The following is a 12,270-nucleotide window of genomic DNA, read 5'->3' on the forward strand; positions in this document are numbered from 1 at the left end:
GATGCTCAGGTAAGAGCCGCCCTCTCCAAAGCAAAAAACACAGCATCAATGGGACCAGACGGTGTCCCGGGCTGCGTCCTACATGGACTCCAAGAAGAGCTAAACCCAAAGATAAAACTACTGTTCAATCTCAGCCTTACCACAGGATATGTACCCAAAGAGTGGTGTACAGCAACAGTGGTCCCTCTCCACAAAGGGGGTGCCTCAACGGATCCTGGAAACTATCGCCCCATAAGCCTGACTAGCTTGGTCTGCAAAGCTATGGAAAGGATCATCATGGACCTCATAAATAAAGCTATTGGGGACCTACAGACACTGGATCCTACCCAGTTCGGCTTTGTTAAGGGCAGATCCTGCCTCTTAAACCTGGTTAATTTCTTTGAAACAGTCACCAAGGCCATTGACGAGGGGAAGGTAGTCCACACAGCCTACCTGGACCTCGCAAAAGCCTTCAATACAATACCCTACTCGGGCATTATAGATAAGCTCACCAGCTTAAATATAAACCCCTATGTCACTAGATGGGTTGCAAACTGGCTCAAGGACAGAACCCACATGGTTAGAATTGCTGGAGCCATGTCAGACTCCAAACCAGTTACAAGTGGCGTCCCACAAGGCTCAGTCCTGGGACCTCTCTTGTTCGGTATATATTTCTCGGAGGTACAGGCCAACATGGAAGGACTGTGGCTGACCAAGTTCGCAGATGACTGCAAACTGGGCACCATAATCGACTCTCCAGCCGACACAAGCATCCTCCAAAAGGGCCTCATAGAAACAGACAACTGGTGCCACAGCCATGGCCTCAAGCTAAACGCCAAAAAGTGTATAGTTATCCCCTTTAGCAAAAACAAAGTCCCCACAAATTACCACACAGTTGGTAATCCATTAAGTACGGAAGAAGTAATTAGGGACCTGGGGTCCCAAGTTGATAGCAATCACTCATTTGACAACCACGTGGCCAAAGTGGTTAGAAAAACATTTTATATAGCCCACCCAATCATGAAGGGATTCACATCTAGATCAGGGGAGGTCATCGTGCCTCTTTACTCATCCCTTATCAGGCCCATAATTGAGTACAATGCCCCTTTTGGGATGTACCTTACCAGACACCTGCAGCAACTGGAAAGACACCAAAAGTACCTCACCAAGAGGATCAAAGGGCTCAAACAGATGCCATATGCTGCCCAGTTAAAGAAACTCCAGCTCTACTCAGTGGCATACCTCCTGCTCAGAGGCGATCTGTGCCTGACGTATAAAGCTATGTCCAATCTGGAATTAATGGACATGCTGCACCTCAGAAAATCCAAATCCCATCGAGCTACACGCTCGAGAGACTTGAACCTCAGCACTGAAATAAATAGGACATGCTGGAGGGACAGATTCATAACACAGAGGCTCCCTTCACTTTGGAATAAAATCCCAGTCCAGGTTAGGCAGAGTCCCTCATTGACTATCTTCAAGAGGAGTCTTGATAAGTGGATGGGGGATCGTAGGTTTACCCTGGGTATCACTTCTGTGTCACTGTTAGACAGAGGCACAGTATACTAACCTCGAAAAACGGCATAGCAAAATTAATTTAAAATGGGTGGCGAAAGCCAAACACACCCTGGCTAGGCTTATAAATGCCTTAGGGCAGATAGCCTAGTATGAACCTATGAACCTAAGTGACGTAGGGATTAATGCCCAGCTTAGTAAGTCTATCTATGATTCCAGAGTGGGAGATGGTGTTGAAGGCCCTGGCAAGGTCCAGATAGGATGTGTGGACTGCCTTACCCTCATCCACGGCTCTGGAGACTGATTCGAGGAAGTCAATTAGGTTCAGGAGACAAGACTGGCCCTTCACAAATCCAAACTGGGTGGGGTCCAGTGTTTGCAGATTGCCAATGTCTTTGTTTATACGTTCCATGATAAATACGTTCCATGGCCTTGCAGATCAGGCTCGTCAGACTGATGGGGTGGTAGTTCCCGGGATCCAAGGTGGATCCCCCCCTTGTGGAGTGGGATAACTGTAGCTGTGCATCACTCAGTGGGCACGAAGCCTGAGGTGAGGCTATGATTAAACATGACACTTAGGTGAGGTGCCAGTTCATTTTGTAGTTCATGTAGTACACAGCCCAGGATGTCATCTGGTCCCAAGGATGCTGTATTCTTAGCTTTGGAGAGTGCCTTTTTTTTTACCTGTGTGGCTATTATTACCGGAATCTGGCAATCTTCCGGTATTGAGATGGGCCATTTAGGGGGTGAGAGGGGGGTGAAGTTGGCACTGGATTGATCTGCCAGGATATTGGCAATATCCTTGGGATCCGTATATTTAACGCCATTCTGTTGTAGCTCAGAGCAGATCTGAGCATTGCCATCTAGATTTTTGACATAGTTATAGAATGTCTAGTGGCTGTCTTTGGAATCTTTGGCAATTTTATTTCCGTAACTAGCTTTGGAGGATTTTATGAGGGATCGCAGCTTCTTACTGAGGCTGGTAAGGGAGTTTTTTGCATCCTGGGATTTTCCTCTTTTCTGCAACAGTTTCTTCCTTTTGTTGTAAAGTTTGTTTATGGCAGGGGACCACCAGATTGGCTTTCTTTTTTTGGAGGAGAGCATCTTGGTTCTATTTGGGATGTCACAATTTATGCATGAATAGATGTGCTCGCACAGTACATCAGTGTAGGATTCAGCAGTCAAACTTTCAGTTCTCGTCTGCATTGGTGTCATGAAGTTTGTCAATTCTGACTTGAGTAGCATGAAGTTGGCTTTGGAGAAGTTTTTTATAGAGGTTTCCCTACTGGGGGGTGGGGGTGGGATGTGGATGTTAAGGGTGATTAGCTTATGGTCAGACCTGACCAACAAGGGGGTAACCATAGGTGTGGAGCATCGATTTCCATGTTGGTAATGACCAGGTCTAGGATATTGGAGCCCCTGATGGGACTATGGATTAGTTGATCCAGGCACTGGAATTTATGAATTCCAAGAACTGTTGGGTAAAGGTGTTGGTACACGAGTAGTTTTCCCAGTTAATGGCAGGGTAGTTGAAATCACTCAGTATTAAGGTGTTTGGTTGTATCTTAATATTTTCCAGTATGTTTAGAAAGGTGTAGTGAGAATCTTGGGGCATTCCTGGTGGTGTGAATATCCTTGGTGAATATGGACACTCCTCCACCTTTAGTGTTTCGGTCCTGATTTGGTGGCCGAAAAGTGCGGTAAGGGTTGTAGCATGGTATTGTAGGGGTGGTCTCTGGAGCCTTGAACCAGGTCTCAGTTACTGTACAGAAATCAATGCTCTCCGTTTTTAGGAGTGCCTCGAGAGAGTGCATTTTGAGGTTTAGACTTCTAGCACTGAGTAGCATTACCTTCAGAATTTGCTGCTTGCACCTGTTACGGTGGTGGTTATGTCCTTTGAACTTTGAGTAAAAAGGGCACTATAGGGGTGGCAAAAGGCTTAGCCAGTAACCTGAATCCCAGGGGTGACAGGTGCAGACCATCTCTGGCAAAGCATCGTGGTCTGTTGATCATGTCGTCCCAGGCAGACAGATACTGGATCCCCTTTGAATGACACCAGAAGCTTAGCAATTGCTGAAGTCAACCATTTTGTCCTTATATTGTGGTATCATTCTGGGCGAAGGCATGATGCTACTCAGGGCTAGGGTCATACCTATATTTATGGTGTATGGTTTTCTACGCATGTTATAAACTAAAGTTTTCTCCGTTATTTTTTTTTTTTAAAGTATAGTGGGAATGTAAAGAGTTGCTGCTGTTTTTTTTTTTCTTTTCTTTCTCCCCTCTCTCTTTGTTCTTGTTCAGTTTTAAGAAATGTAGGCACTGCAATGAAAAAGCCCTGGCTAAAAGAGTATGACAAAATAAAAATTAATGTGCTTTTTCTCATTCTTGCTGGGGAAATAACTGGATTAAGGACCTTAGACTGATTTAGTAACAAGTTTTAAGAGTAAGCAAGTAAATGAAAAAGAATATTGAATATTATGAGTTTTTTTACTAGCAAATATGTGTATGATCAGTAGCAATTCTGCAGCTGGTCTTTGTGTTTCCATGGAAAAAATATGAAAAAGAGAAACTGGCTGCCTGGTTTTCATGTCTCCATGGAGACAATCTGATAAAGAGAAACTGGTTACAGGCTGGTAGAGAGTGATTGGCTAAAGAAAAAAAACTGAGAAGAGAAATTGCTAGGACATAATGTTCTCTGAAAGCATTCGGGAGAGCTATAAAGGAAAGACAAACCCGATTAGCACCTAACAGAAACATAGGCTGCACCATGAGTCTAAGCAAGTTGAACCTTTTTTTTAGGTTAATTCAAGTCTGTATGTGGCTGTCAGTTGGGACGTTTGTTCCTATTAGGAGGGTAAAACTTCAGTGTTTGAAGATGTACATAGGTTTGTGTGTTTTTTTTTTTTTCAATAAACACCTTCATTAAATTATCACATATGACACAGGCAATCTTCCATTTATATAAATGAAAAACAAACACTGACACCACTTTAGTTGTAAACATTATACATCACAGACACCATTGAAAAAACTGTAGTTCCAAACATTATACATCACTTATAATCTATCCAGGCACTGTCAGTTAAGCATTATATGGCTCATTCAAATCCTGCCTCTTAAACCTTGTTCCTTCTCTGCATATGTTGTTCCCATAATTCCCATTTTTTCTATGTAGTTTTTTCTGTCGAGATCAGAATTACAGTTGTTTTATCTCTGTTACTATATTCACTACTTCTAGCAAATTTGGTCTAGACTTTGATTTCCATTTTCTAGTAATTGCTTTGGCAGCCGCCATAATTAGACTCGGCAAGGTTTTACTATGTCTAGGCAATTCCAATTCTGTATCAGAGCTCAAAAAAATCATCATCCCAGTCAATCCAATCTGCTCACCCAGAATCTCCAACAGAGCGGTTCACAGGGAATCCCTAAAGTCTGCCAGCTCATTACACTCCCACAAAATATGTTCCCAACCACTTCTTTCTTGACCATCACACCTCCAACATTTGCTATCCACTTGAGGAAAAACTCTTTGGAATCTACTTGGGGTATATACATAGGTTTGTGTGTTAGTATTAAGTTAATAGTTTTAGCAGGTATTGGGGGGGGGGGGGTTGGTTCTTTGACAGCTTTCAATAAACCAAAACGTTTTGTAAGATGTGACATAGGCTCAAATGGATATCACAAGAAACAACTATATAAAAGTTCAACTTCAACCTATCAAACCATGTATGGACGTAACACAAAAGCTAGAAAAAAAAGTTATGTATTTACCATAACGTTCCATATGAGTTGTTCTTCTCGCCTTCATTCTTACTGATGGGGTTCAGAGCCAATCCTCAGCTCCGAGTCAGCCAATTTGCAAATATCAAGGTCTCTAACAGCTCGAGGCCAAAACTCTATCCCACAATGCACCTCTACCTTCCCCAGATCTTTTTTGCTGCCAACTAGTGGTAAATCTAAAACAGATTTCGAAGGAAATCATACAGACAACTAGTGAGAGGAAACTCCTCAGAAGAACCAAAACCAACGTAGAGCCTCTCTCGAACTTCCAGACATTGGATGGGGGTAGGTGGGTGGGTCGTAAGAATGAAGGTGAGAAGAACAACTCACATAGAATGTTATGGTAAGTACATAACTTCTTTATGTGAAGTTGTTCAATCCCGCCTTCATTCTTACTGATGGGTTGCGTCCCCAGCACCACAATCTTGGGTGGCTCACGGGAGTACCTGCCTAAGAACAGCAGAATCAAATGAAGCCCTGTCCCTAGAGGCCATGTCTACTTTGTAATGAGTTATGAAGGTATGTGGCCTTGACCATGTGGCAGCTGCACAAATAGAATCAATGGGTAGTCTGGCCAAAAAGGCTACGGAAGTAGAAACAGCTCTGGTTGAATGGGCCTTGACTTTGTTCTCTAAATAAATGTCTGCCTCGTGGTATATAAAGGATACACAATCAGAAAGCCATTTAGATAAGGTAGATTTAGATACCACTGCAACTTTCTTGGAATCTGAGAAGGAGACAAACAACTGATCAGCTCTTCTATGGTCTTTTGTCCTGTCTAAATAGAAATGAAGTTGTCTATGGATGTCAAGCTTGTGAAGCATATATTCCAACTGATTAGTGTGATTGGGAAAGAAAACAGGTAATTCAATTGCTTAATTAAGGGTGTACTTTGAACAAATTTTGGGTAAGAATGAAGGGTTCGTCCTGAGGAAAACCCCATCTTTGTGGAATATCAAATATGGGTGCTTAACTGAAAGGGCTTGCAACTCCGAAATTCTACGTGCGGATGTAATGGCCACCAAGAAAATGGTCTTCCAAGAAAGATATTTCAGCTCACAGGAAGAAGCAGGTTCAAAGTGTGGAAGAATAATCTTGGATAGGACTAAATTCAAATTCCATGGAGTGGTAGGTGATCTAATCGGTGGCTTTAGATGCATCATATCTTTCAAACAAGCCTTCACCATCTTATGGGACATAATACCATTCCCTGATTCACCTATATTTATTTTATTTATTTATTTTACATTTGTTAACCGGGCTAGTCTAGCTGGATATATTTCCATTTTCAGTAGAGGTCTGGGGAGAAAAGCTCCAGCAAAATAAAAAAATTAAAAATGTTGTTACATGGTAAATAAAAGGATTTAAAAAAGTACAACAAGTAATAATAACATACTGAAGATATTTACACTTGAAAAAGCGACAATAAAAAATGTAGCACAGTACAATTCATAAGGAATTTTACACATCAAAAGTAGAAATATTTCAGCAGTATGTTGATTAGAGTTCAAACAATAACAGTCTTGCTTGCATGAATTAGCTTTAAAATGTTAGTAAGTTTATTTGGAAGAGGAAGTATCAGTAGTGAAAGTGGGTGGTTAGTCAGGGTTGCTACAAGGGCATAACCAGTGCGTTTTGAGGTGTTTTTTGAGTTTTTGTTTAAAGACAGGCAAGGAAGAGAGTTGAGTTAGTTCACTGGGTAGCTGGTTCCAGTTTTTACCCACTGTGTTAGTAAACAGAGAGTCACCAGCCATGTTGTTAGACTTGGTTATGCTAGCGAGGAGTTTGCTAGAAGAATGTAGGCAATTCAGATTTTTATAGGGGATTAAGAGACTGGAGAGTATAGGGGTGGTGTTGGGTTGGTAAAATATCTTGTGGGCAATGGTGAGTTGGGAGATAATCAGATGGATTTGGAATTCAAGCCAGTCTAGCTGTCAAAGATTCAGACAGTGGTGGGTTCTAAAGGGATTGCCAGTGGCAAATCTGGCAATGTTATTATAGGAAGTTGCTAGTTCGTTAAGATTATTTTTCTTTAGGTTAGTATATATAGGTGAGGCGTACAGAAGAGTTGAGGTTAGATGGGAGTGAGCAATCTTGGTTCTGGCTATTGGGGTTAGGAAAGGTTTGATTCTATATAAGGAGCCTATTTTTCTGTTGACAGTTTTAATGGTGTTATTTATATGGTAATGAAATGTAAGGTTATTATCAATGGCAATTCCTAACAGTTTAGTGGTAGAGTCAGGGAATATAATAGTGCCATTATTGGAAGTGACTCAGAAATCTATGGGGGAGGACTTAGTAGTGGGAGTAAAGAGAAGGAGCTTGGTTTTTTTGGCATTAACAAGGAGACAGCGTTTTGTAAACCATGTTTCTACAATGTTAAAAACATTTTGAGTAAGAGAATGTAGTTCTGATGGGGAGTAAGCTGAGCATACTAGCGTAAAGTCATTTGCATATTGAATGCAGGTGGCTTGAGAAATTGCTACATGGAGGTCATTGATAATTAATGAGAAAATAAGTGATCCAAAAATAGAGCCCTGAGGGACTCCGAGGGTGACTGGCAGAAAGGATGAAATTTGATTTTCCCAGAGAACTGCCTGTTGCTAAGGTAGGATCTGAACCATTTAACAGCCTGAGAGTCAAAGGAAAGGGATTCAAGAATACCGATTAGAAGGGTGTGGTTTACCATGTCAAAAGCTTTTGAGAGGTCAATAAAGAGTGCAGATGAGAGGATGTTTTTATTGCGGTTTCTATTGATGGTATCTGTAAAGGATAAAAAGGCAGTTGTGGTGCTGTGTGATGGCCTAAAGCCATGTTGGCAGTTTGCTATTATGTTATATTGAGATAAACGATGTAAAAGTTGTTGGTGAATGCATTTTTCCATAATTTTTGCTAAGGGTGATGAGAGCTATTGGCCGATAGAGTAATCATTTGAGTTCCCACCTTTGTGCGGGGGGATAATGTGGGAGATTTTCCAAATGTCTGGAATGGATCCCTCCTTAATTGTCTTATTTATAAGGATGGATATAAGGTAGGCAATTACTTTGGCTGCTTTTTGGAGATATTGTGAAAGTAGCTGGTCGGCAGAAGGAGTACAAGGCTTGAGTTTTTGGATGCATTTATAGATGAGAGTAGTAGAGATGGGTTGCAGTTTGAATGTAGGTAGAGTGCCTGGTATGGTGGTGGGAAGGCTTGAGTTGTCTGGGATTAGTTGACTAGCTAGTGATTGTATGGTCTCAGCGAAGAAAGAATTGAAGGTATTGGCAGTTTGATGGGGGGTATTTGGATCGGCATCAAGTGGGGTGGGTGTTAGAGAGTGCCCTGGGGAAAGGGGTTTATTGATACTAGACCAGAACTTCTGTGGATTATTTTGGTGAGTTTGTAGCAGTTTACAGTAATAGTTATTTTTATCTGTAAGTATTGCCTTTTTTGTACTATTTCTCAGCTGCCTAAAATTTAGTTGATCAGAGATATTTCTGTTAGCTCTCCACTTAGCCCAAGCTTTGTTCCTAAGCAAAATTTGATGTCTGGTTTCTTTAGAAAGCCATGGGGCTGGGTTAGACTTCATTCTGATGGACTGTTTAGGTGCATGCCTATCCAGGATAGATAAGAATTTAGAGTTAAGATACTTTACAGCCTCTTCAAGTGGTAGGGTTTTTAAAGGATTCGAGTCACAGGCACTAAGTTCATTTTAAAATAATTCTGAGTTAAAGTATTTGGTAGAGCGTGCTATCCTAAAGGTGGGGAGGTTGGGAAGATCATTTTGTTCTCTTATGATGTAGGTCAAAATATGATCACTTACATCGTCTGGCAGCGTTCCTACCTTGTAAGATTGTTTCTGTCTATTTATAAGTATCCAGTCTAAGGTGCTCTCTTTTTTATTTGGTTTGTTAATTCTGGTTGTGGAGGTGATAGTTTGGCTAAAGCCGTGGAGGTTAATATGAGAGGTAGGATTTTCAGCGATGACACCTTTCCAGTCAATATTAAAGTCACCTAGTATTATTGTTTCTTGGGGGTAAGTTGAAGACACCCAGCTTAGTATAGCCTCTAGTGTAGTGATATTATTTCCGGGTGGTAGGTAAATACAGATAATGTATAAAGATTTGTTTGGGTTGATTTGAAGTTTGGTGATGAGGACTTCTGTGTTACTATCCTGGGTTGCATTATATGGCAAGGTGGAGATATGAAGTCCATTTTTGAACAAAACTGCTACTCCACCCCCTTTGCGTTTTGTTCGATCTTGTCTCACTATATTATAACCTTGGGGAATGATTTCATTGTCTTTAGTCTCTGGTTTCAACCAAGTTTCAGTGAGGCAGAAGATGTCAAAGGAGTGAATATCTAGAAGGGCAAGGAGGTGGACTACTTTATTATTAATGCTTTGGATATTTAGATGTCCTATTAGGAAAGAGTTATTGAGTTTGGGGTGGGTTGTTAGGGTAATGGGGTTGGTAGGGCTAGGGTTGGGGTGGATGTCACCGTCTTTTAAGGAGGGATTATTTAGTTGTATTACTGAATTATATCTGAGGTTAGTTTGAATTTTCACTTTCTTTATTGTGGGTTTATTGTGTTTAATGTGAAAGAGTCTATGGTATTTAGGTAGTAGGTAGTTGGGAATGGAAGTTATATTAGTATGACTATTTTAGAGAGTATATGAGTGTGAATTGCTGTTTGTTTTAGAGAGAAGTTAAAATGGTAATAATACAGTTTTTCAAAGGAGGTGAGAAGGTAGGTAGAGGTGAGGACAGTTGAAAGTATAACTACAAGTGTTAGCTTGGTTAGGTTAGCCAGAGGCATCTTATTGAGATTATAAATAAGAGGAGTAAGGGGTTGGGATTGAAAAAATAGGAGAAAAGAAGACAAAAGGATGAGGGAAGTGTAGAGAGGAGGGCACTAATACATATTAGTTAAGAGTAGAGGGATATGGTAAGGTACTCAAGGTGTGGCTTACTGTGAGTGATTGTTAGAAGGAAAAGGTGTGGCTAAAGTTTATGAGATGATTTGATGTATGGGATTGGTTGGAAGAGAGAGAGGGCGTGGTTAGGGAAGTATAAGTGTAGGACCTCTGGGGTGGGTGGGAATTGGGGGTAGGGTAGGTGAGCAGAGTGAGCCCGTAGGGCGAACGGAGCGGGTCAGAGCTGAGAGAGGCTGAAAGGCTATCAGTTATGCAGAGAGACTGTGTTCTACAGGCTTAGGATAGGTAAGAGACACTTTCTGTTGCTACTTCTCAGAAAATGGTGAACATAGGTATAGCTGTGTAGGGGAGAAAGGTATGAGTAAAGAGTTCTATAGCAGAGAGAAAGGTATTTATAAATAGTTCAATGGCAGGAAAAGTAAGCTTAAACAGAGAGTTAATTAAAGGGACCAGTGGCTAGAGTAGTAATTGACAAAAAAGCTGTCTAGTTTCTAAAACTCTCAGACTTAACCAGGATCATTCCCTTTACAACTTTTCATGGGGTGGGGTAATTACTTGAGTAAAAAGTACAAGCAGGGATAGCAGAGAAAGGCTGGTCTACGGAGCTAGTGGATTTCTACTTCCAGTAAGAAACAGTTTTCCATGCCTTGAGGTCTGCTGCCCTCTAGTGGTAGATGTAGGGAAAACACTAAATCCACTAAGATTGGAGGTGGGGGGGGTACGATAGTAAAGAGATGGTCAGAAGGGTAGGTCTGCGGGTGTGCTGGCCCTTACAAATTAATTTAAGTTTAATGCACTCACAATTAATTTGAAATTAAAGCACTCACAAGTTTATAGTTAAATCCTAAAGATACTGTAGGATATCACCTACACTAAGAGGCTGAACACAGAGAGTCTAGATAGTTCCTGTAGGGCTTCTAGGTTAGGTTTCCCTTCTGTTCAGTTTAGATTTCCTTAGCCTTACAGGGTTGCTGATAGAGGTTAGGTTTCCCTTCTGTTCAGTTTGGATTTCAATAGCCTTACAGGGTTGCTGATAGAGGGACAGGCTGTGTCTCAGCACAGGGCTTGGTAGCTGAAAATGAGACAGAAAGATGTTAATTATGTTAGGCAACTAGGTTAAGGACTATGCAGGAGTGGAAGGTAAACTGAAAGAGGAGGAGTGCAAGTCAGTAGTTGAGTGGAGTGTAAGATACAGTAAAGTATATGGAAATTAGCTAAAGCAGCCAGTTATAATACCTGAATGGTCTCTGCTGCTGCTCCTTCGTTGAACAGTTTGGTCAGAAACTCTAAGATATCTGATATGGAGGCTAGAAAAGGGTCAATGTTATTCTGCTGAGCCCAGATTGAAAACCTCTTCCACTTACTGAGGTATAGTTTCCTGGTTGAAGACTTATGTGAGGACAAAAGAATATGTTGAGCTTCCTCTGATAAATTTTGGAACCTGGCTATTCTGGGAATTGGAGCAGCCAAGCTGTCAGCTTGATGGACTGAAGTGAAGGGTGAAGAGCTCCTGACGAGTGGGTCAGAAGATCCAGCACTGGGTCCAGGATCCAAGGTTCTTCTACTAGATGAGGTTTCAGAAAGGGGAACCAGATTTGACTAAGCCAATATGGGGCTATTAAGATAAGTGTCCTGCCCAGAAAACTGGCTTTCTGCAGAACTTTGGGAATCAGGGGAAAAGGAGGGAAGGCATAAAGGAGTCCCAGGGGCCAAACGTGTACGATCGTGTCCCTCTGGGACTGTCCTTGTTGAGGTATCAGGGCAAAGTAGTTGCTACATTTGGTGTTTGTGGGAGTCGCAAAGAGGTTGCAGCAAGGCTGGCCCCATCTTTGGAAAATCATTTCCGCTGCTTTGTTCTTAAGGGACCACTCATGAGGCAACAGAATTTCCCTGCTGAGTTTGTCCACTATCACATTGGATTTTCCCAGGATGTGCATTGCTATCAGAAAGCGCTGGGTGGACTCTGCCCATTTCCATACTCTAAGAGCCTCTCGACATGGGGGATAAGATCTGGTTCCACCGTGTTTGTTTATATACCAGACTACGGACATGTTGTCTGACTGTATTGCAATTGTGCCCGG

Source organism: Protopterus annectens, chromosome 2.part2, assembly GCF_019279795.1.
Source record: "Protopterus annectens isolate FY-2018-M chromosome 2.part2, PAN1.0, whole genome shotgun sequence".
NCBI classification, from domain to species: Eukaryota; Metazoa; Chordata; order Ceratodontiformes; family Protopteridae; genus Protopterus; species Protopterus annectens.